This window comes from Python bivittatus, unplaced genomic scaffold, assembly GCF_059951505.1.
Source record: "Python bivittatus isolate LINGU-HERP-01145 unplaced genomic scaffold, Pbiv_v1 ctg000310_np1212, whole genome shotgun sequence".
NCBI lineage: Eukaryota > Metazoa > Chordata > Lepidosauria > Squamata > Pythonidae > Python > Python bivittatus.
The window spans coordinates 12,956,224-12,979,910 of NW_028277054.1; the positions used below are offsets into that span (position 1 = coordinate 12,956,224).

The following is a 23,687-nucleotide window of genomic DNA, read 5'->3' on the forward strand; positions in this document are numbered from 1 at the left end:
ATTGTTTGTGACAGTTAATGTTTTAGTTTGGCCCTCAAGATGAGTTGGGACCATACCTTTCAGAAACCCTGAAAGGTCATCCCAGCTAACAGTTCAGGGAGTTACAGTCCCAACACCCCTAGAGTGTATCATATTGGGAAGACTGGATTAACTCATTTTCACAACCCTTTCTACAGCAATCAGATCTGGGTAAAGAAATATCCTTATCATGACTTTTACATATGCACTGCAAAAAAAAATCTGAATCCAGAGGTATACACTGATGGGCCATCACATCTGGACCATGACAGCTCAGAGCATTTTGAATTCCTAAGGCAGAAAGCTCAAATCCATTTTGGCTGTTTTTCATAATGTATCCTAACTGCGGGATTCCAGATCAAATTATTGATTTCCAACACAAATAGAAAATCCACTTTTTTGGAGGACAGGGTTCTGTTCCCCTTTGGCCTGCATCCATCTATTATGTGTGTGGTGAAGCCCTTCCCCTTCCCTTTGCCGCAACGGTGAAATATTTTGGGAATCCGCCCTTCAATACAGAGTAAGTGATCCTTTATTAAGCCATGTTACCATCACCACCACCCAGCAGCTGTGTTCTCCTCAATTAGAAAAACTAATGGAGCAGTTTATGGGCATACACAAAGTGATGGCTGACTGACAGGTTGCAGATGATCAGCACAGGGCCTTCTGTGTGTCTTTGGTTCTCATTCTGAATACTAGAAAGTTCCTCTGCAAATACACACGTCTGCTTTTCTCTCTTGTGGGGAACGGGGAAAGAAAGGAACCACAACTGTAGATACCTAAAATGAAGCCGATCCTTGTGTGTGGATGGCTCATGGTCTTGGCATTTGTGCTGTTTTTGTGTCCACCTGAGAAAGGGGAAGAAAGCCAGAGGTGCTTGGCAACTTTGGTTGGACTTCTTGCACTCACCCAGTTAGTTCATGGCTGCGGATTGCATCCATGCAATTTTGAGCACACTGCCACAGGCACAGACTCATAGCCTTGCTAACATAGCCTGGATTCACGCATTGTGCTAAGCCATGTTTTGTTACTAAACCAACCTGGTGTGCTGAAAAGGCCATAATCAGTTGGCTTCACACATCATGCTGGGCCAAAACCAAACAATCATCTTATGCCTTTGTTTGTTGTGTGAACCAGGCCACAGACTTCACCTTGGTGCCCTTCAGATGGGTTCACTAAACTGGCAAGGAGTTATAGTCATTGAACTCCTTACTATCTGGAGGACACCAAGCTATGGAAGGATGCCACAGGACGACATCCAAGATGCCCAAGGTGGTCTTCTTTCTGGTACTAATTTCCATTGGGTAGCAAGGAAGTATTTTAGATGTTTAACTTATGAGATATATAGCCGATATGACAACAGTATAAGCCAATCAGATACTTGGGGCTCACAGGCAGAGAACGAAAGTGCCAGCCCTCCCTTCTGGCTTGTCCCCACTCTCTGGTATTCAAAGGTATACTGCCTTTGTACACAGAATCCCCATTTACCTAATTGCTGCTGATGCGCCTGTACACTTATGAAAGGGAGAGCAGGGTCAGAGAGGACAGTGTCAGCCTTAGGAAAAAAAGAAGGGTGAGGATCCATTTTAGAGCAGTGTTTTGATTAGGTTAGAGGTCTTGTGGTTAGGGTGCAAGCTTTCCCCTTCTCCCAGGGGATCCTAACTTGCTTGGTTCCCCGAGGAACTAAAGTCATGTACAGGAGATGTACGAGCACACCTGTTTAGACCCAGGGCTTATAGCTTGTTAGTGCCGGAGGGAAGAAAGCAAGGGAGTCTTTTCTCAGCTTTTCCTGGCTTCTGTGCCATTTTTACCCTCGTTCATCCATTTATAAAAGGTGCAGTGCAAATACCTTCCTGGTTGGGAAGAGAGGCTGAGGCCTCTAATAACAATAGGCTATAAAAAGGAGGTCCCCCCCCTTCCTTTCTGAAGCCTCCCCATAATACTCCTTGCCAAAAAAGAAACAGCCAGAAGGCTTCTCCCAAGGCTAGCAGAAGAGACCAGTCAGCAAATTGCAGGCTATGCAAGGAAGCCAAAGTAGTTAAAATACTTTTTTAACACACATGCGCACATGTGCATCAACGCACACACACACACGCACACACACAAGGAACTTTGGCAAGTATTCCTGTGACCCTGGCCAACATGATCTCCCTTAGCAATTTCAAGCACAGTCCGGCCCTCCATCAACAGAGCTACGGTATGTTGCTTGTGCATCTCTCTGGCCTTCCCCCTTTCAGTTCAGGTCAAGATCTCTATTGCTGGGATCTTTGGAGGGCCTTGAGCATTTCTTAGAAAAGTCAGCTGCTTGACTTGTTCACCACATTCTATCCGGCTTGCTCCAAGAACCCAAACCATGGCCTAAAATAGAGATGGGCAATTCTTTTTGTCCATTTCAACTGCAAACTAGACAATCCTGTTCAGGCGGCATGCTCAACAGGGTTGAGGGGGAATTGACATGTCACATGAGCACCCTGGTCCAGTCAAGTAACCCCAGTACAGGTAGTCCTCGTGTAGCCACTGCCTCATTTAGTGACCATTTGCAGTTACAACAGTGATAAAAAAGTAACCTTGCAATCAATGCCCACATTTACGACTTTGCAGGTCTGTAAAGCAACAGAAAGATGAAGGAAGATCATAAGCACAGTCATGCTTTCACTTAGCGACTGCTTTGCTTAATGACCAAGCTGTCGGTCCCAATTGTGGTCACTAAACGAGGACTACCTGTGTTTAACCCATGGGTATGCTAGTTTTACCTTGATAAAGCTCCAGGGTTACTTGGGGTTAAATTAACTGGTTAACCATGCCATGCAAACTGCTCCCTGGAGTGGTTAACTCTCTCCTGTGCCCACCAGATAGAATGAAAAAGTGTCACCCACATCCTTCCAAAATTTGTGTTGGTTTTAATCTCAGTTGTGCCACAGTTGCTTTTTGCTCCATTCTTGGGATGGGGGTGGGGGGTGGGGGTAGGTAGAAAATCACAACTCCCTGGCTTCTTTTGCAGCAGCTTGGAGGACTCAGAAAATGGCCATTGCCCAATCTATCAATCAATCTGAGATTTTGTGTTGCTGGTACACGAGAGTGGTTACCTTGCTTGGCAGTATCTCCCAAATGCCACTGATATTTGATTTCTGATTTGAGATTAGCGTTAGATTGACTTCTTGTCTTGGAATGGTGCGAGACCGAAAAGTGATACTGGAAACTCAAAAGCAGTGGTTTTCATCTGCTGGGACCTGTTTGGCCAACACAGATTCATGCATTTGCTTGCTAACTCACCTGTGCCAAGTATCATCCATCTTTGGAGGAGCAGATCCCCAAGATACGATTGCAGTCTCATTTCTGCTGCAGTTTATTTATGAGTGGATCAAAAACAGTAAGCCTTTCTGAGCTGGGGAGAAATTGTCCCATCTCCTGCCCCAGGAAAGGAAGACCTTTTGTCTTTCACTTTTTCTGAAGTCTGGTGGAGACATCAGGAAAGAATTGTGACAACTGCAGAATGTGGCTGGATATCGTTGAAAATTCCACCTAGCCACACTTATTCACATCCCGAGAATCTGCAGCCTAAATTACTGCAGCATATTATCCATGGGTCTGCTTTCAAGTTTTTTGGAAACATTTTCCCCAGGTGTTTTGTCTCCTTATTTAGCAGCCAGTAGTTTTTTTTTTGCTTTAGCAGAATAGAGACTTTCTGTGGATAATTCTGAACTCCTCTTTGTATACTACACAGTTTCATGTTTGTTTTTACGCTTGCCACATTTGGACAGCAATGATAGGAGCCACGCTGGAAATGTTACTGAAAGATGGCCTATAAATACTTGAAATATTTGAAATACAAAGAAATGCAAAAGGGGAGGGGAAAAAAAAAACAATGGCCAAAGCCACAACAATGTGAAACCTCGTTGTATTCCTTGTTTTGAGGGCTACCGATCTGAATACAGTCTGTTTAGAAACCAGCCAGGCTGCTGGTCCATCATGACGGGGAACCACGTAACTCTTGTTAGAAAGCTAGGATTTGTAATTGGGCACATTGACAGGGCAATAAGTTCCTTTTGACTTTCCTTACCTGCGTTCATCCATTTGCTCTAAAATTGCCTCGCACTCAATCAGAACAGATCCATGTTTATTTATGTGAACAAATCTGCTGCCCCTGTGTGGTGTACAGTGGGCTCTTTGGAGGGTTCTTAATTGTAAGCTTTTAAGTTGCTCATAGCTGAGACTTCCATACATGGTGATTTTCCTAGCATTCTATTATTTGCATTTTCTGGACAGTGTCAAATTGGAGCAGATGTGAACCCCCTCCCCCAGCTGCAGGCAACTCTTAACCCCCTTTTTTGCAGTCTTCAAACCCCCTCTGATTGCTGAAGACTAGCAGTGCACTTTCCCACCATTTTGGGAAACTCACAAAAACTGTAATGTATACGTGGAAGGGGCTTGGGAGAGAAGGAAGGAAGGGAGGAGGGAGGGAGGAAGTTAGTTAGTTAGTTTAGTTAGTTAGTTAGTTAGTTGCTAAACTTCTTCCCATAACCTAGAGGAGAAAAGTTAAAAATCTCAGCCCAGTCTTGTGTTATACGTTTTTACTGCTCCCCAGCCACCAAAAAGTCACCTCCTTCTGATTTAGATGCATCTATTTATAATCTCAGGATATTTGCATACTCAGAGAAGAGCCACAGCCAGGCCTGGAGGGGAGTTGCAAGCATGCAGAAAGATGCTGTCCTTTTTGTCCTCACAACAATTCTGTGGTGTAGGTTAGGCAGGAAAAAAGAAGGGATGGGTGGAATGTGACTGTCCCAAGGCTACCCAGTAAGTTTGGGGGGGGGGGGGGATGTATTTTGAATCCCAGTTTCTGCAAACACTATTTATCCTTTTCTTGCTCCAGTGGTAATTCTAACCATAAGTGTTAATGAGACACTGGGGAGTGCTCTGGAGCTCTTGCTATAAAATGCTACAACATGCTACCAGTTAAGAGTATGTCTGTCTGTCATAGGTTGGATTTGCAGAACCCACTAAACTAAGCTAAAAGGACTTTGGGTAGTTTATGGTTCAGTGCATTGTAAGAACCCGACATTGCTTTAGGTGTTTTGTTAACCCAGGTTTAGTGTGTTGTGGGCAACAAGCCATTGCAAGATGACCATGACGCTGAGGTCAGAAATCTGCAGACTTCCAGATGTTGCAAGTTTACAGATGGCATCAACTCTGGCTATTGTCCATGCTGCCTCGAGATGATGGCAGTTGGAACTTGCGAATATCTGGAGATGTCCCACCCTGCCGTGAGAGTTCAGCAGGAGCTAAAGTTTCTCTGTATGTGGTAAGCCATTAGGAAGGGAGTTGCTTCCTGGAATATTCCTGATGCTTTTGTCACTCATGGGAATGCACATGGCTTCTCCCATCCTTTCTCATTTATTTATAGTGTGTTGACACTCTCTTCTCCACTTCCAGTGCTAAACATAAGCACCGAAGTGGGTCTGGTACAGTCTTAAGATACCTGAGATATTTCAACAAGGAGGAAGCACTAACTCCAAATGTAGCTCTTCTGGATCAAAAATCTACCTAAAGTCCATCTTTGTGTGCAGAATAAGTAAATCACAAAAGGCCTTATAGGTTACTTCTATGATTTTTTTAGATTATGTCACTCAACAGTGGAAAATGCCACCGATGCTAGGTTTGGGGTTGAGCAATCTTCCATCACACTGGTCCTGAGCATATAAGATATTGGCAAGCAGTAACTAAGTAAGAATGGGGTCCAGGGATCCCTTCTTTGTTCTGTGGCTTAAGTTCAACTTCCAAACTTTGGTCGATAAGGCACAAAGACAGGGGCTTGTGCAATGATGGCTGTCCAGTTATGGAATCTTTGCAAGTTGACCCCCATAATGCGGACTTTCAGATGCCTCCTTTCCTGCCTAGCTTTCTTAGGTGAGCAACTCCTTAGCCACATCTAGCCTGCAGCCCAGAGATGTGTTCTAAATTGAGCAGCAATCTGTGCCAATGATAATTTGCAACTCTCAGAGGGTGGGGGACAGGCCAGAACTGGCTGACAGGCCAAAACCCAGCTTCATCTGTTGGACCCCCTTGGAGGAATTGGGTGCATCCTGCTAGCCAGGAAGGGCCACTGGAAGCACAGCTCTTGCTTCAGACCTGTGGCCAATGAGGTCGGGTTCCCAGCTCAGGAGCCAGCCTGGGCTGTTCTTTCATTAGCCCTGGAAGCCAACAATGATGGTCCAGGAGGAGTGGGGCACAGCCAGCACCAAGGTCTATCCTTTGCATTTTGGGAGAGCCAGGCAGGGCCTCTTACCCTGGGGAGGACACCCAGCTTTGCTTCAGGTGGTCAACAACTGGTTTGCGTGAGCTGGCAGAGCCCTCTTGTTCTTCCCATCAGCTAGTTCAGTGTTTCTCAACCTTGGTCACTTTAAGATGGGTGGACTTCAACTCCCAGAATTCCCCAGCCAGCCATGCTGGCTGGGGAATTCTGGGAGTTGAAGTCCACCCATCTTCAAGCTGCCAAGGTTGGGAAACACTGAGCTTGATGATCAGCTGGGAAGTGAAAATGGTTTTTCGACCTGCAGATCAGCAGAAATAGCACTCTCGAGAGGGATTTCAGAGAGGAAGGGAGAAGGCTTCTGTCTGCTCACTGGCCCTCAGGAACTCAGTTCAGAATCGAGGGTTCCCATCTGTAAAAGGAAAGTAGTACTCTGTCATAGCATCACTAAGGATGGAGGCTTTTTGCCCTCTCTGGCCCATGCTTGGTGGTGTGGAATGGCGGACTGAGTGCCTCAAATTCTGTGTTTATAAGCATGCACGTTCAACTTAGAAGTGCGCACAAGTCACCAGTGTGACCTTGGGGACCAAAGTTTTCCGAAAGCCTTCAGTATGCCTCCTGAGCTATTATTTTCTTGTAACCCTGTGGTTCACTCTAAATTTCAGACCTATGAAGAGAGAGCAGCGTCTTAGATGATTCCACTGATGAGTAATGATGTGTTCTCTTTCCCGTATCCCTGCTGCTCTTCTGCAAACCACATTGGAAGAGCAGGGCCTCAAAGGCTGTCCAGAAAAACACATGAATAACATCAAGAAGCTTCTCGTGGCCTGCGTCCCCTGACTACCAGAAGCCCCAGCTAAATTGCTTAAAAAGTAGTCAGAAACCTGTTTCGATTCACTTGCTCGGGTCTGTAACCATCATCTGAGGCTCAGCTCTCCCCTAGTAAACGTGGCTGGTACCACTTGAGACTCTGGGAGGTCTCGTGTGCTGGAAGGTTGCAGAAATGCATTCCATAAACTGGCTCTGCCAGGAGAAGTGTGGAGAATGCAACACACCGAAGTGAGGGTGTCCCTGCAGAAATGGACTCAAGCTCAGGATGCTGGCCTTTCAGGAGAAAAAGGAAGGGAGACCAACGTGCTGCCGTGTGTGATCCGATCCTGCCATTTCCTTGCCATAGCCAAAACTTGAGTGCCCCTTTCATCCTTTTCAGTTTCTCAAACTTTCTGCAACGGATGCCGGGCCTGGTTGCTTTTTTTCTTTTCCTCCCCGGGTGTTCACCCTCCCGCCCCCTGGCCGCTTTCCCTCCCTCCCTCTTCGCTTTCAGTGCATCAACACGTCTTGCAGCCCCGTCCCTGTAGCCAACTCTTCCCCTTCTGCAGGAAGAGCCGAGTCTCCCAGGAAACGGGATCTTCGGCCTGGAGTTCCCCTTCCACTAACAGCACCTCCCTGAAGAAGAACGGGAGGTAGGCAGGGGGTGGGGGGAGGTGGAGCAGCTTTGGACCATAAATCCCTTCTGCCCACTGGATTCTACATTTCTCGTCCAGCCGGTTTCTAAAATTGGAACAGGTCTTTGCCACCCCTGTCCTTGGCTCTCCTTTCTGTCTGCCATTCCCCTGCCTGCTTTGGGAGGGTGGGGTGACTTTGCAGGCAAGTCACCGGAGCAGCAGGAGAAATTCAAGGGCTGGAGTGTGAGTACATGTATGTGTCTGTATACATGCATACTTTTCCTTTTTAAAGGAGCCTTGTCTGGAAACCTGCAACAAAATGTTGCAGCATGGAAGGCTCCTGTCCAGATGACTCTTTTGGGTGTTCCAGGATTTGTCATTCTGTTCTGTTTCCATTTTCCACCCTCCTTTTCCTTTCCTTTCTCCAGCAGCCAGGACTGTGGGGGCTACTGAAAATGGTCAGGTTTGGAGCTGCTTTGCCCCCCCCCCCACACCCCCCTATCCACAAGGCTTCTTCTATTTGTAATTTTGGGGGGGGTACCTTTGCAAACCTTAGAAGCCCCCCAGGACTGCTGGAGACCTTTCCGTTACCTATGGGTGGTGCTGTTTTGGTTAATAAAGAATTCACCCCTAGAGAATGAGTTCACTACTACGATAGAGATTTTTTATTTGTTTGTTTGTTCAAGCAAAGAACCAAATTGTGTGACAGCTGGTCCTTTTATCCAACTAGCACACACTTCCCATCACTAACCCATTCATGCCGTTACCGACTGATGGGATGAAGGAGAATAAGTCATCTTCTTTCAGACGAGCAAGAGAACATTGCACAGAATAAGACAGTGGTAACTGGTGAATATTTATCTGCCATCAGCTGCACATGGTAATACAGAGCTAGACAACGTTGGGGGGCCTGTTTGGGATTCCTGAAGCATGCCAAGAGCACTGTCACAAAATAGATGGCCACAAATTCCCATTTACCAGAAAGCAATCTGGTGAGGTGTTCACTACGATGCTCAGATGCTCTTTTCCTTCTCCAGCTGACCTTTGTCTTTTTCTTGCCACACTTCTTCACAAAACATGGGGGTGCCATCATCTTTATTTTCTCAGAATGCCCATAGGGCATTCTGTAAAGATGATGTTCTAGGCCTGGCTTAGCAGCATGCGTGTTTCCCATTTAATTACTTGTTTAATTAAGAAAAAAAGAAATGAAAGGCAGGTGAGTTTAGGAGCCTGGCAGCTGCCTAGGAAAGTATCCGGGGGTGCCTTGGTGCCCCTGGGCACTAGGTTGCCAAATGCAAATGCTGTGCCTCCCAACAGTATCTGGTGTGTCTGTGGTTGAAAGCCAGGAGGTCAATTAATCTGATCCAGGAAGGTGCTGCCCTTCAGCCCCAAAGTCAAAAGAGTGCTGGGAAGCAGGCATGGGTGGGTATGCTGTACACGGTGTATCCTTAAGAAAGTGCGTCTTTCCTTGGGCTCAGTAGCTACATAGGAAAATATGCATTTGAGTTAAGGAAGCACTGACCACATGCCCGTGCCCATCCAAAGCACCCTGTCACACCCTGTCGGCACCTCCTAAATTCAGATGTATATTTTATTGGAATTGTGCTCCAATGTGCAAGCTTGGAAGAGTCACCGATTCTTCAAGGAGGCGCCAGTAGGAGTAGTGTGGGCGTCCCCATCTCCTCCAAAGCACCTTTATAACTTCAGATCTAAATGCAGCACCTCCCCAGATCTGACTAGTCTAGCCCCTTGCCATCAACTACAGCCATGCGCGCCCATGCTCACTCTGACTTAGCTTTGGATCTGAAATTCACCACATCCATAGATCATTGGTTCAATCCAGGGTTGAGCAAGCACACAGAAATGAAGCAGCATGTGGCAAATATTTTCCAGCCCATTTTTGAAAACCTCCCTGCACTCAGTCACTTCCAACGCTTATCCCGTCTTTTGTAAGAATTCACCCTATGAAAACTATTTTGGAATATCTAAAGGCTAAAAAGAGTGGGAATGAGATTCCAGAAGGCCATTTATTATTAATAGCGTTGTTGTTGTTGATATTATTATTATTAAATTTATATGTCACAAAGTCTGTTCAAATTCATGTTAGCTTACAAACATTTAAAGCCTCCATGGTATAACCTCAATGTAGGCAATGAAACATCAATGGAAGGCACAAGAAATATCTGCAATAGGACATTAAACTGTCTGTGGTAAACTCTAACAAAAATCAACCAACACCTCTAATTAAACTAAAACCAATAGCTAAAACTATCTCCCATCATCACCCAGAATCACAGTCCTGTGCCCAGAGTGCCAGCCTAGTTTCTGAAGAACAGTTGTACGGTTCTGTGCTCCAAACGTGCCCTCCTCCTACAGCTTGTCATGGTTTTACCATATATTTCTTGTGCTAATTCTGAGTGGGAGAAGTTGTTGAGCAATCTATCACTGAGCATGCTCCTTGTCATTGCCCTTCTTCCTCCTTTTCTGCTGGCGTGGATTTTCAATATTGTACAAGGTTGGGGCATGGATCTTTTTGGGGCTTCAAGGTCGCAACTTGAATCTACAACTGATCTCATGTTGATTAGCTAAGAGATCTCTCCTGGGAAGGAAACTTGATTGTCATGCCCCAGCCATGAGTGCGAATTGCAGACTGGCTCAAGAATGGCCTTGTGATGTAGTGAGTCTTTCCTGGCATGTGAGGGGTTTGATACAGGTTAAATAATGCATTTTTCCCCTTATTTCCCAGGTTTTGATGGAGAGTTGTTTAGTTTTATCTTTGCTTTATAAATGTGCAGTTGATTTTAGGATTTTACCCTACCGTTCTTGTGTGTTTCCCTTGGCCAAATAGTGTGAGTATGTGGTAGATTTTCAGCTGTCCAGCTTGGAGGGAGTTCCAGAAAAAGGGGATTAGGGCCACAGGTTGTCCATCTTGGCTGTGCAGTCTGGCCAGAGTGAGGTTCCTTGAATGCTTCCAGGTCAGGCTGTCCAGTTCAAGAAACTCTTGCTGGTCTCGCTCTCTCTTACATTACTCTTGCATTCCCATAGGATCGGTTTGGTTCAGTTTATGCGGCACTGCCTTTCGTTCTGAGAATGTTGGGAGCTGCAATACCCCTTGGTATTCCCTCCATTCCCCATGGTTTTAATAATGACCCCTTGAACTGTCCATCTCTCTCTTGAGGACCAAGAGTGGGCTTTTCTAAATAGGAATGTCAACAGCTGCCACAAACCACTCCAGCTTTTGGCACCCACACCTGTCACTATATGAATGATTGCATATTGGTGATGACTTAGTGTGTGCCACTCCCTCTTCATCTTAGCGCACCCTGCCTCTGGCCTCCATTGCTCTGTTTCCTTTTGGCCTTCTCCTTTCTTCTTCTATCCATCAGGAATGAATCATTCTTTTGCCTGTCTGGATGATGAGGGCTAGGGGCCCAGGGAGATTGCCTGTCCCCTCGTTCTTCCTCTTTTTCTCTCCTACCCACTTGCTGTGACTTCTTCCTTTGATCCTCCTTGCTGTTCCCTCCATCCCTGAGCTGCTTCAACCTAGAGAGCATTGTATCTGCTTGGCTTTAAAGACCTTGGGATGGGCAGATATCCAGCAAGTCCGCCCAGCAACCAGCTTGTGCGGCTGAATTAACTCTCTGCATCCTTCAGGCCTGGAGGCAGGGAGAAATTTATTGGCTTTGATGCCAAGTGGGGGGAACAATGGAGGGGACACGGAGATGAGCAGGAAGAGAAGGCTTTCTTCCTCCCCTCTTCCTTCCTTCCTTCCTTCTGCATTCTGCTCAGGGCCAGTGTGGGCAGGACCATCAGTGGGAAGCAGCATTTCAGAAAATATGGGAACAGGTTGTAAGCCAGTTCCAGGAAGCTCAGTGTTGTGCAAATGAAAGGTCTCAGGTTCAACTGGAACCTTCTGTGTAAGAAGCTGCAGTGTTATCGCTAGTCACAGACATCAAGGAAGAGATGGGAGATGTGCCTTAGCACCGGGGAGGGCAACTCACCCCTATTTTGTATCCCCAAAGCCTGTTCTCCCAAGACTACACTGCTGAAAGTAGGCAGCAAAGGTCTATTAACTGGTGTGCTAAACCCACTGTCCACGCTTGAGCATCCCAGGCCCCCCAAAATGGGCAGGAAGGTGCAATCTTACCCCTTTCCCTGACATCACTGTGATACACGTTAGAAGCAAGCAAGCAAGCACACATATTTACAAAATGAAAGATCTGGACCACAAAACGGATGTGTCCTACAGCAGGGTTCCTCAACCTTGGCAACTTTAAGACAGGTGGACTTCAACTCCCAGAATTCCCCAGCCAGCCTGGGGAATTCTGGGAGTTGAAATCCACCCATCTTAAAGTTGCCAAGGTTGAGGAACCCTGTCCTAGAGGAAGGCAGCTCTCTATTTCACCCTGGATTTTGGGATGTCCTTGGAGTGTGGTCAAAAAACCCCATAAAAAACCAGAGCTTTGATTGCACCATTGCAGCCTCCCTCTTGACTTTTTTGACCACACTCTGTGCACACCCCTGCCTGGATCTCTTGAGCAAGAGAGGAGGAGCACAATTGGAAGAGGGCCAGATGGGGTTTGTCATCCCAAGCCTCATGATGGGGACCCTAGGAGACTTGCCTAGAGAGACATACGATTCTTTGAACAAAGTGAAAACATCTAGAGTTGATCATGGGGGAAGCGAACCATATTAAGACAGTAACTTTAGTAGACCACCTGGAAGCATCAGAACAGGGCGCAGAACTTTCAGAAGTCTTGGAACTTTTTGTCAAGCCCAAGGGCTACAACTCTTCCCCAGAAATAAAGAAGTTATCAACCTTCTTGGACATCCCCTTTTCCCCTCCATCTGCCTCCTCAAGAGCATAAGAAAACTTCAGCTTCCTGCTTCCTGCAGTAGAGGCACCCTTTTCTTTACTTCTGCTTGAGTCTCTGCTCAGCCTAGCTTTTCCCAGATTGGGGAACGCTGCAGACCCCTCTTTGTGAGAAGCCAAACTAGGATGAGGTAACGAGCCGTGAGCAGCTCTCCTATTTTTTTTCCCCCTGAGCCACCCTCTTTGGGAAACAGGCAAGCCATTGTCTCCATCCGGCCTTGGCAGGCAACTTTGGGGAAGGGGAGCTGCCTCCGTGCCGTGGCAGCCGTGTCTTTTGCCCAGAGACAGCCGGGCGCTACAGCTGCAAGGCAGGCAGCCGAGCCAGCATCCTTGGCCTGAGGGAGCAGTGGCATTTGCGTCAGGCGTAACCAGGTGGAACTGCAGCATCCCAGGAAGGGGCTGAAGCTGAAAGGAGAAAAACAAATGAGAAACAGGGAACAAGAAGACCAGCTGAGGCAGGAGAGCAGACCTTAAGATCAACATGGCCCTCTTTGAAGGGAGCCTTTGGAAAGCATGATGGATCAGAACTGCTAGAAGGAGAAGCAGAGCTCCCACTTTGTGTGTGTGTGTGTGTGTGTGTTGTGTGCCTGTGTGGTGGTGGTGATTGGGGGTGGGGGGACAAAGCTGGCACTGGAAGGCAGCTAAATTTAGTCCTCTCCCTGCTAGATCTTTTACAAACTGCAGCTTTTTGGCCTGAGCCAACCAAGGTGCACTGTTTCACCAGCCCATCTGTTGGTTGATTTCACAATGCTTTTCCCTCTCTTTGCTTTTTGGCCCAAATGTTCTCCCAGAAGGTGAACTGGGTGGAGAAGGAACATTGCAAGAAGAGGAGGACAACGGTGAAGAACGTCTGTGTGATTGTCTGTATTATTAGGTGGAATGAGAATATTAAGAATGGGTGACCTTCTGGGAAGGAAGGAAGCAATAACCTATCTTTGTAAGCTCATGTCTGCATGGGTTTTGTGACCTGGATTTGGCCTTCACCCTTCAGAAGACCAGAAGCTGAGCCAGCAGATGCCTCAAGCTGATTTGTTTACAGGGTTCACCCCTGGTACCCGTTTCCAACCCAACTCAGGTGTATTTTGAGCAGACTTAAGCCCTAGAATTCAAAGCTTACATTTTTTTTTAATTAGTCTAGCCATTTTGCATGGTATCTTTCAGAAGTACTGATCCTTCTGGACTTCTCCAAGGCAGCAGCACAGCAGTAATATTGTGAATAATAAAAGTTTTAAAGTAAGGTTTGTACAGATCTGGTTTCAAAACATCAGACATTAAAACATGCTCAGTTCTGAGCTGCGAATGAGCTTTCCCTGACTTTGTGGTGCATTGCGTGAAAGGGAGAGATGCAAAAGAAGGATTTGATCTTTAAGATCAGAAGGGGCAAAGAGCCAGTCTGCTGTTGTGAAGGTGCTAAGTGCCATTAGTATCAGAGATGTGTTTTTCTTGTTTCCTATGTTGTTGTTATTGCAGTATGTTGTATAGGCTGCCTTAAGGAACAGAGAGTGAGAGAGTAAAGTTTTAACAACAACAACAACAACAAAATACTGAGCAAAGGGTAATGGGATAAATATGCTCAAATGCAGTTGCAGGTTTCAGCTCTGCTGGTGACGGGATCTGGCTTTTTTTGCTAAAGGCTTTGTTGCAAACCAATTCTGTCCAGTTTGCTCAGGTCAATATGTTTTGCAATCTGATGACCAATTCAGACTCATTATCCAACACCTTTTTACCCTAAGAATAATAAGCGGAGGCATTTATTGAAGCCACTATGTCCTTCCTTCATCAAATATCCTGCCCTTTCAAGCTAGTCTAGGTCATTTTGCAGCTGTTCTTTATAGTCTATGATTGTGTATCTGAGGCATGTTCTTGCCCCTTACACCGCCTCCCCTAAGATACCAGCAACCTGCTTTTCTGCATCCCTATTTCTATCATACGTTATTGTGTTTCTGTTTTCATGTCACAGTTGGGGTGATTGATCTTGAAAAGGGATTTGCAGAGGATAGTTCGATGAAAACATGAACCCAGTCTACAGCTGTGGTGAAGAAGGTAGCTTCCATGTTGAGAAAGGAATAAAGCTGCTACTGGTGTTTGCCTTTATAGAAATAGTGCCACCGTAGTTAGAATTCTACATACAGTTCTGCTCACCCCACCTTGAAAAGCATATCATAGAACTGGAAAGGGTATGGAAAAGATCAAGGGCCAGAGCAGTTCTATCAGAACAGGTTATAATCTTTTGGAATTTTTGATCTTAGAAAATAGGTAAGAGAAAGGTATGGTGGGAGAATGGAAAATCATGAATGTTTTAGAGAAAGGAGATAGGAAGATAGTAGGATTTAGAGTAGGCAACCTGGTGCTTTCTTGACATGTATGGCTTCAGCATCCATCAGCCTCAGCTAGCCTGGCCAGTAACAAGAGATTGCAGGAGTTGTAGCCTAAAGCGTCTGGAGAGGCGGGCCAGGTGATGCACCTCCACCATAATCCTTAGGTGCCCTACACATTCTCACAATCGCAGAATTTGGGGAGTGATTTGATACATCAGAATAGTGGGAATATGATTATAAAAGAGGACTAGACAATTCAGCGAGAACAACTCTGCATTTCCTCCAGGAGCAAAGGTGGCAAACCTTTGTGTATCAGTTGGGAAGCAAGACCTTGTTGGCTTCTTTGGCCACTGAATGCCAGGCCAAACAGGTAATGGGCCTGACCCAGCTCAGTGGTTTTTTAAATTCTTCCAATTAGAAGTAAACATCAAAGCTCTTTTTTGCACTTCTTTTATGGTGATGGCACAGGATCTAATTCTCCAGAATTCACCATAGCAAGCCACCCTGAATGAAATGTTGGACTTGAGGACAGTGTCAAAATAGTTCTTTGTGACAACAGCCTTGGCCCAAAGCATAATCTACTCATTTGTTCCATGGGCTATCTTCCATGATTCATGTTTCTCAGTCTCTCCCTCTTTGCTTCCATCACTGTCACCAAACAGAACAGCGATACCTGTTTTTGAGAACCTCCCCAAACAGATGCTAAATTAATGGTAGCAGTTCTCAGTTGGGGATGGGAGAGAAGGGGGAGGGGGTGACACACACATCACAAAATACCAACTTGAAGGAAAGGAAACCCAGCAGCTTCAATGGCTCTGGTGGACCCATTACCTAAGATGAATCACTTGCCATCTGTTTTGTCTCCTAATTATAAATGCAAAGCAAGGAGCAAGTCCTGCAAAGAGTGAGAGTGAAAGAAAGGGATGGAGAGAGGAGGAGGAGGTATGGTACCTGTTTGGGCTCTTAGGTTGCTTCTGAACAACCTGAAAATTTGTGCTGCCAGATTTCGGTGCTGCAATCCCAGGGGCTCCAGGGACCACAAAAAGAGGTGGGAAGCTGCATACAGCCCACAGGCGGCCAACTCCTGGCCTGCCTTTTGGGGATCCTGCTGTCTTTCATCTAGTGCAGTGAGCATCTCTGTTTGTAAAGAGAAGAGTCTTAGAATTGCGGCACATGAGAAAGATAGATCAGGTCCTTCCTTGCATGGAAGCTGTATACAGAAAGGCTCAACATACAGATGTTTGCACTGTACACCCAGACACCTGTATGAGTGTAAATTCCCCCCATACAGTGGGGGGAGGGGAAGGCTAATTGTGACTGGTTGCATGTGAAGGTAAGACCTTTTTATAACCACTGTAGACAGCTTGAAAGTCTTAAGATCCATATTGATTCACATCCGTTGGTCCAAATCTATCCCTGCATTAAAGTACAGGTTGAAAGCAATTATGCCCATTTTTAAGAGAGGTGTAGGAAACCTGTAACTCTCCAGATCTCATTGACTCCTATGAACCTCAGCTAATGATGCCAGCAGGCAGGAATGTAGCGAGTTATAGTCCAACATCTTGTGGGCTACAGATTCGTCCATCCGACTTAAACTTCCTTTGTTTGCTTGCTGATTGTACTTCCTGCATGTTGAATTGGTCCGTGAAACTCATTGGGAGCTAGTAACACTCATCCATTTCAAACCCTGTAAATAGCAGAATGTTTATTTTCCTCCAGCACAGTTTGCTGTTCTCCTTCTGGGTTAGCAAGCTTCTTGGGTCTGAGGATAAAATCTGTGTGTGAGAATGAAATCAATTTCTAGTTAGCATCCAGAAAGTTGTTTTCTGTCTTCCTCCACCACCACCTTTGGGGTTAGAAATTTTGGACTGAAAAGCAAACATGACACTGAAATGCTCAGCCAACTTTACTGGAAATACTCCAATTCCCAGATTGATTATACATTGGATTATGTGCCATCAAGTTGATGTTGACTCTTAGTGACCACATAGACAAACCTTGGTTGCATGTATTGATGACGTAATTTTTATTTCTTTGTGTTAAAATTTTGCAGGCTGCCCTTCAAAACAACCTTCTTTTGGGGACAGCTGAATACTAAGATAACAATTTAAAATTTTGGGTAATTGAAACAGTGACTAACATACAACATATAAACAGGGCAAATAGTCAGCAATTATACAGATTTAAAATACTGCAACATATAACAAACCATGACTTAGTGTGATGTGTGAACCCAGCTAGACTGTTAAGTGTGGCAATGTTTGTCAATTGGAAAAAAAGGTAAATTTAGGAATGAGGATCTTGAAATGCAGCTTTATCCTTGCTTCTCAATTACACAGCTTCCTATTTAAGGTGAGGAAAGACATCTAGAAAGGCTGGAGAAAGTCCTACATGCAACCCAGGAGATCAGCTGTCAGGTTCATACTACATTCTTGCCCATGTTCTCATTAATTATGGTTGAATAGGCCTGTGCCAATTATGTTTATACCACATGCTAAGCCATAAACTGTGGTTTACAAAGCCCAATAGCTGGGGTTTTGTAACATGCTAAATCAAATCAACCCAATCAAAACCAACCCAATTATTTTGGCTTAGTGTGATGTGTGAACCCAGCCTAGGTCAAGAATCCTGGGCTAAATGGACAAGATTTGACCTTGTATAAAGCAGCTCCCCGGGTTCCATGTTCAGGTTCTAACCTGCATATGGACTTTGTGTTGGTTTGTTATCATCATCAAGATTTTTATGGGTTTTAATTACACAGACACACACTCTCTGGTGTGCCTTATTCTTGTAACCTCTCTTCCAATCTTTGTCCTGAGCCATTTTCCATCTGTTCCTTCCATTTTGGTCCTTAGCTGCTGGATTTGGACCTCCTCAAGGCATTTTTGGTTCTTTGCATCTCCAGCTTCTTGGCCCACCTGGCTTTCTAGGGCATCCTTAACCCCTTTCTGGATTGTGGCATTCTGGTGTCCATCTCCGCTTGCCAAAAAGGCCTCCTCTTCTTTTAGACATGTTGTATTATTATGTAGTCTCCTGCAGCTGTAGTTCTCTTCCACAGCTTGCAGAAGTTGCTGCCATCCTGCTGTTGTCCTTCTCCTTCTTTGCAGCACCAGGAATGAATGATAAAACTATAGAGGTTTAGCAGAAAGGTGGTTATAGCAACAAATGAATGGATGGATTTTTTTTTCCTTTGATAAAATAATGAGGATGAACTTTCCTACTGGAATGGTGCAACAATAGTAAAGTTTTCCATCTTTGGATGTCCAGTCTGGAGGCTTGCATCTGATTCCAAATCCTGAAAGGCCCCATAGGGGCAGAGTTCCAACTGCCTGCCACCCCTTGCCCCCCCAATTAGAGAAAGAGTGGGGAAGGCAAGGTCAGGTGCATGCTTTGAGAACCAAAGCGGAGATACCTTGTTCCATTCTTTCAGTGATCGCCAGGCATTGCCAAAATCATGTTTACAAGCTTCAGAATTCTTCAGGGCTGGAGGTAAGAAAAAGCTCAGAGCCTTACAATGCTAAATTCTCTACCCGATGCCTAATCCAAAAACAGGAGGGGAGAAGTGCAATTCTGCTCTCCCCCGCACCTCTCCCATCTTGAATGGAAAATTCTTGCTCCTCCTCTCCATCTCGACCAGGGAATGAAACCGCCTCCCAAGAGGTCCTGTTTTTAAGTTGGTGGGGGAGAGGCAGAAAGAGAGCGGGGAGAAAGGCTGGGGCCCCTGCGTCTGCCATTTGCTGCCTCCAAGGAGCCTGAAACTGTTAAACTAATTAAAGATTTTCAGCACCAGGATTAATCCTTTTGCAGGGTGGTTATTGTGAGCCCAGGTACTCTATTAGTTTACCAGGCGAAGATATTGGATTTCTGAAAGACAAGTCAGCACTCTTTGGGGGCTGTTATCTTTCCAAGGCTCCAGGGGTCAGGAGGTAGCAAGGAGAGGTGACTGCAATCTTTTTCACTCTTGCGCGCGCGCGCACACACACACACACACACACACTTGCTGTATATGCTGCTCAGCTCTGGCTTCTACTCTCCCCCCACCCACTTTGCAATTTCATGTAGGCTGTGTTGCCTCCCTTCTCTCTCTCTCTCTCTCTCTCTTCCCCCAGCGTCTGTCTTCTCTCTTTACAACCTTTCCTGCATCCAAGCATCTGTCCCCTTTCTCTTGTGTGGTCCCTGCTACATTTTGGTAAGGGAGGGGATCACAGCCCTGGCTAACACCCCAGCGATGGTGAAGTCCAGAGCCCCTAATGTGAAACACGTGGCAACCGCCTGGGGCTGAGCAAGGGAGGTGCAAGGGAGAAAGACCATTTGTCTCCTCTCCCTCTGCCCCCCCAGCTGTGGCCCTCTTCTACCCCTCCCTTCCTGGGGCCAAGTCTGTGAATAGTTGGCATCCGAGTGGAAGGCTGAGTTCCGGCATGGGAAACCGCCTGGTATTCTCCCCAGAGTTGAGATTTAGGTCTGCTTGAGGTTGTCTGCATTCTGCTAGCTCTTTGAGTTTCTTCTCTCAGAAAAAACAGAACGAATACCGAGGGGGGGGGGCTTGAAGAGAGCAAGGATCCAGCCTGCCCTTAAGACTTCATCCACACACTTGCATGCATGTATGGGCAGAGTGACCCATTCGGTATGCCAGGAGAATGAGTCATTGTCTGCTCTGGGGGCTTGGCTCGTTCCCTCCTCCTTCCCCAAAGCTCTTTCTGTGCTCAGGCTGTGGCTGCTTACCTGCCTCAGCACTCAGACGGGGCGGAAATGTGGAGACAAGGTGGTGGGAGGTGATGGGGGAGACAGATCTAGGTAACCAGAGAAGAATCCTGCAAGCTGCGCTGTGCTTCACTTCGGTGAATGCAGGGAGCCTCCCAATGGAATGTGCATCCCAAATGCATTGAGGAGTCTGGATTTTCCATACTAAGTCCCAGAATATTTTGGGCCAGCCCTAGAGTAGCCAGGTTCACTCGGAAGCCTATATTGATAGGCTTCTTAGTCCAGGCCCAAGCCCCTGGTGGAAAGGGGCTTTGGGGAAGGCAGGTCTGGGCATAGCAATTGGTGGAGTTTTGCTTCTGATTTGTTTTTTGCAGAAGAAGAGAAGTATTTGGGGTTCTGCAGTAGGCTCCTGAATAAACTCTCTCCCCATTACCTCCCTGTCCCTGTGCAGGGGGCTCAAAACCCTTTTGATTGTCTTCCTTGTATCCATCCCCACCTCAAAACCCATGTTGCCTTGTGGGGCTGGAGAAACGAGGAGGGGGAGAGGTTTGCTTCCCTCTCCCCTGTGTGGTCACCAGTTGCTGTGAGCTGTTTTTAAGCATATGAGGTTTCAGAACCAGCCACGGAAGAGATGGGAATTACAAGCCCCTTGGCAGGCATAGGCTTGTTGCAACATAAGGAGAATCAGGCAAGGCAGGGAGGCCCAGCTGAATCGGTGAATTACGAGGGTTGGAGGAATGGTGGACAGTTGTTGCTGTACAGGGTGTGCATGTGCTCCCGGTTGGAGAGAAATAATTCTTGCACAGGGCTTGTAAGTGCTCGTAGCCTTAGCTGAGGAATTGGGGTGACTGAGTGAGGAAATGTCTATGTAGTCTGAGTAGGATACATGTGTGTGTTGGGGTATATGTGTGTATGATTCTGTTTTGCATGAGTACGTGTAGCTCTGTTGCTCTGAGCCACTGGCTAAGGTCACACATCACACTAAGTCATCGTGTACTTTGGTTTTGGCTTAGCCCTCAGTGAAAAAAACCCTCATTTGCCTTAGGATTTGAAATCACAGTTTGTTGCTGGCTGCCTGAATGCAACTGTGGCTTAGTGTGACATATACAAATGCCACCCCACCCTCATTTGTTTGCACTGTCATGGCTGATTTCTGGTTTGGGATTTGTGTCCCACCCCAGTCTCTAATTAGTCTGCAGAGGTGAAAAGCAAGGACAGCTAAAAATGGAATTTTGGGTGAGCCAGTTTGGATGAGTGAGTGGAAAAAAGCGTGTGTGTGATTTGTTTGTGAAGTGTGTGTGTATATTCTTTGTGCAGGTCCATATGACTGTGCCCTTCTATGTTATTTCTCCATTCCCATGCATGCCACCCTTGGCGTGATCCTGTTGCATGTGTGTGCATTGGTATCCATTCTCTCTACCCACTTTTCGCCACTTACATGGCCTCAAGCACAGTTCCTCAACCTTGGCAACTTTAAGATGGGTGGACTTCAACTTCCAGAATTCCAGGCTGGCTGGGGAATTCTGGGAGTTGAAGTCCACCCGTCTTAAAGTTGCCAAGGTTGAGGAACCCTGGCCTTTAGCATGTGTGAGTTTACATACAAAGGTGACAACATTCAACAGGATACTTTTCCTGGGAGCAAAACAAGCAGTGATGGAAGATGATTCCAGATAGATCTCCTTCTCTGGGCATGTGTCTCTTGGACTCGCAGAACATCCTTGCCTGCCACTTGGAATGGCCTTTCCCCTTGGGTATATCTGGCCCTGTCTCTCTTGGTGCCAAAGGGCCCAGCAGACCGACTCTGCGTCTCTTTGTCCCATAGAAAGGAAGACCCCTGGGGCTGGAGCTTTCTTTTGCTCCAGTCTTTCCATGTTCCGCTTCAATTTAAAGGGAAGCTGCCAGGAGGAGGGAGTGCTAGGGAGGGGCTGGGACCCACTGACTCTAATGAAAAGCCTTCTGTGTCTCGCCTGCTTCGGTCTTTCTAGCTGTTTCCTTCCAGCTCCAGGCAGTCAAGACTAGACTGGTCCTTCCAGTGCCGTTTCCTTATTCCACATTGCCCTTTGCTGTAACTCTACACCTTCCCAGCCTGCAACAGCCACTGCGTGCCGATGCTGGGAGGGAACGGAGGGGTGCTGGGAGGGGCATTGACTTGCCAGCTTCAAAACTGCATGGAGAGGAAATGGGCTCCTTCATGGAGAGGTCTGGATTCAATCCTCGGGCTAACCTGCAAGCAAGGAACAGGCTGACTCAAGCGGGATTGAGTTGTGCCTCCAGGAGCGATAGGAACAGGGCACACACAAACACGAGCACAATTATTAAAATATTTGCAGTTCCTCTCGGAAGAATCTCAGAGCAGATGGCAATCCAGGATGATACAGACACACAAATCACAATAGAAAAAAGTGGGGGTGGGGGTTTTAAGGAAGGGCATGGCCACGCTGTGACTTTCAAGTCTCTAATCCTCACCTGGAGCCAAAAAGCCATCTCAGGGAACATCAGCCTGGCCTCCAGGGAAGAGGCATTCCAAAGCCAGAATGCCACAACAGAGGAATCTCTCTCCTATTATTTATTTATCAAATTTATACACCACCCATATTCTGATGTCAGATGCTGAGTCTCTCCCCTGCCCCCCCAATAATCCTAAAGTTTGGAACATTAAAAAAAAAAAGTCTCCTTTGAGTTGAGTATGGCACCTGGTAGCTGTATGGATGTGCCTGTAGTTTTCTTGGCAACTATGCAGAAGTAGTTTGCCCTCGCCTTCTTCCTAGGACCTTTTTTCCCCCCTGATTTCTCAGCCAGTTTGAGTTCCCAGTGGACTCTCTGCCACTTACTAACCAGGTCCAACCATGCCCAGCTTTTGGAGATCACCAAAGTCAGCTAGATGTCCGGGAAGGTAGGTACGTAAAAACACAAGGGTGAAAAGCAGAGGCAGGACCAGGCCAACAGTGGGGCAAAGGCAGAGCGATACGCAGCAGGGCCATACCCAACTGTTGAATGTAGAGTGGGATAAAAAGATTGAGGTGACAAATCCATTTTCAGATGAAGAGCAATGGATGCAGTTCTATGACAACATGGCTGGTGAGGAAGAAGAGGGCATGGCAGAGAGGAGGAATGCAACAGTTCAGGGTGGATGTAAAGAGCACAAAAGGTGGGCAACAGTTGCAGGCAGACAGTGTGGGTGTAATAAGTAGCTTGCCCATCAAGGATTAGGTTCAAATTCCTCACTGGCCACCCTGTGCCAGTCACTGTCAGTCAGCCTCAAATCCTCCACAGGATTATTGTGTGGATAAAAGGGGTGTGGTAGGGAAACCTTTGGTTTTGAATCTCTTTTTCCATATTATTATTTCCATGCCCTTCATCAACTACTGCAGCTCAGGAGATGGTGCTAATTTGCTAATTTCTCTTTTCAGAATCTGTCGCCTTTTCTTCTTTGCAGCTGCTAATAAGTTGTTGGCTACTTTGCTTCTCTCTCTCCTGACAGAAGCTTTCTACTGTGCCACTCAGAGAAGCATCCAGTTCAGGTGGCAGGGAAAGACCTAAAATAACTTAAAGTCTCATTGTTTCTCCCCATGTAGGCTTCCCATCCCCACCACCCCGAAAAAAAACCTAAAGCCCAAACCATAAGGGTTTGTTCCAAATTGGGCCCAGTAAGCTCTCAGGATTTAAGCAGTCCATCAGCCCCTCCCCTGATATTAGGGCTTGGAAGCATGCAAAGGCTTTGTCTGGATCGAGTCCCAAACTTTGCTTTGAAGGTCTAGGATCAAAACCTTCTTCAGCCAGGGCTTATGGGTGGCCTTGGCAGACCTCCGCATGGTGATGACCCACACCCCTGGCTTGGCATAGGAACTTTTGAATAGAGGGCTTATCCCTGGAATAAGCAGGTACTTTTCCCCTTGGGATGCTGTCACACCCAGTGGAGGAAGAGCCAATGTGCAGCCCACAACATTTGTCCTTGCTCCCCTCTTCCAGTCTGGCGGATGGACAGGGCAGATGTGTTGCAATGTGGATGAGGCAGGCTGTATGAGCATAATCAGTCTCCAAGAATAAACAGCTGTAGACTGGCCCAAATTCCAGGCTCTCTG

At 46.5% G+C, this 23,687-nt stretch overlaps 1 protein-coding gene across 5 annotated transcripts in view; it reads left to right on the plus strand.

Moving 5' to 3' along the window:
• AHDC1 (AT-hook DNA binding motif containing 1) overlaps positions 1–23,687 on the plus strand; it is a 189,749-nt gene that overhangs the window by 127,351 nt on the left and 38,711 nt on the right. Inside the window, exon 1 of one of the 5 annotated variants that reach the window (XM_088140147.1) lies at positions 7,949–7,966. The exons of the other annotated variants lie outside the window; for them this stretch is intronic. The gene's annotated coding sequence lies outside the window, so the exon portion shown is untranslated. Of the gene's footprint in view, positions 1–7,948; positions 7,967–23,687 lie in introns of those variants that run through there. 5 annotated transcript variants of the gene reach the window in all.